Source organism: Lactuca serriola, chromosome 7 (assembly GCF_051521515.1).
Source record: "Lactuca serriola cultivar US96UC23 chromosome 7, Lser_US96UC23_V15, whole genome shotgun sequence".
NCBI lineage: Eukaryota > Viridiplantae > Streptophyta > Magnoliopsida > Asterales > Asteraceae > Lactuca > Lactuca serriola.
The window spans coordinates 121,633,259-121,635,344 of record NC_136414.1 but is presented as its reverse complement, the minus strand read 5'-3'; positions in this window follow the sequence as shown (position 1 = coordinate 121,635,344).

The following is a 2,086-nucleotide window of genomic DNA, read 5'->3' as shown; positions in this document are numbered from 1 at the left end:
AAAATATACAACCATGAGAAGAAGACTTACTCATATACAGGAATGACAATGTCATAGAAGGCTAATGAAATAAACAAATATGCATGATGACTTGCATGAGTTAGAAGATGATAAAGGTAGTTGGAAATCGTTTGTCTCAACACTGTTAGAATAAATTTTGGTGTAGTGTGTCTAGCAGAGTAGACACTACCCGAGGAAGAATTTATATGAAGAACATGGAAGTGAATTTCCTATTGATCTAGGAAAAGTATTAGGATATGCTAGATCAAGCATATACGTAAAAAGAATTCTAGAAAATGAATTTAAGAAATCCAATATATGTTTGATAGAAATGTGAAATCCCTAGCTGAGTTTAGGAGAAATTGTTGTATGTACTTGTTTGAACACACTCAGGTGTGAAAAGTTACTTTGTGAAAAATTTTGAATGGTGACTTGGGAACTGCGAGATAATACTTGGGACGAGTATGAGTAGGTGTGAATAGTAGTAGAGGCCTATACTATTGGAAGAACAAGACTCACACTTGGATCAAGAAAGTCACAAGGTTACCAAGAAACTATAAATTAATTACGTTTTTGTTCAAGTATGTCATTACCTTCGTTTCGGTGATGACTAAGAAAATGATTTTCGTTCAGACCTTAGTGGTCATAAAGAATCGAGTCCGACTAATATAGATTTGAGAAGTGAATTGATTGGTTTAGTGAACCATGTCTTGTGTAGCGACAAAACTTCGGTTGGAAGATTGAAAAAGGAGATGGTCGAGGTAGTCGATAAAAGTATAACAACTTTCATTAAAGATTAAGCAACTATTAGCTAGAAATGCTAGTAGTTATGAAGATATTATATCACATTAGAACATGAAGGAAGTTTTCTTCTATGATAGTGTTTGACTAATAGAAATAAGAGTATGATTTGTTGTATGTCTTTTGTGTTACGAAATCAAAGGTCCTTAGCATATGACCATTCGAATTGTTGTTGTAGCAAAAGTGAAGACTTTATCTTGGGTTGAGTCTATAACCCAAATTCATGAAGGAGTAAGAGTATGTAATGAGAACTGAATTCTCTTTAACTTAGAGATTAAAATCGAGGCCCAAATTATACTTGGGAATATAAGAATGAAATAAGAGCGGAATATCTCCAGTTATTTAAATCGTTGTGATTTCGGGGACGAAATCCTCAAAAGGAGGAGGTATTTTTAACATACACGCTCAGTTATCATGTTATAAAATTTTTAAAAGTTCATAATATAATGAAATATTATACGAATTTGAGCGTTGAGTTCTAACAGATAGTTTTTACAAGAATTGAAGTAAAACTATATTTAGAATCATTCGAAATGTATTGGAAGTCTTATGAGATTCCAATCAAATGTTAGTTATTGAAATTAACGAAAATATGAAGTTGAAAATAAGTAAAATTTTTATTATTGAAAGTTGTAAAGAATCTCGTTTGAAACATTTAGGCGAAAACCTCATCGAAATCCGAGTTATAACAAAGATGTTATGACTTATTGAAGTTTCGTGACAGAACCGGCACGACGCCGTATGACGTAAAAAGCGAGTTTTCGGTAAACTACTTTTTAGCTTTAGTAATCTAAAGAAAAGTCGTAGTATTCGTTAAACCGGGAATTTTCATAAAAAGAACATCCAAATCTGACTTTATACGAGGAAGTTATGATCTTTTCTAAGTTTCGGAATAGCAGTAGACAACTAAAAACACAAAATAAAGATCGAGTGATTTTTAGCCTACGCAACCTAAACGAGAATAGAAGGTCTCATCAATAGTAGTATAATAGTAAAAAGATAGACGAAAACGGACGTCATATTGTCACACCCCAAAACCGGAATAGTAGAAACTTTCTGGGGTGGATGACGTCATGTCAAGTATCACAACATATGCAATATAGTAATCAAAGTACAACAACCATTGCATTAATAGTAATAGTTTTACATGGGTTACATTTCATAGAGACATTAAAGTAATACAGAAACTAGTATAGATGCAACTCGGTTCTAGGCTGGCTTCACCAAAAGCTCCCGGGTGTACCTGTCTATTGCTGACCTGAGAATACAAGTTATTTTGAAAGCG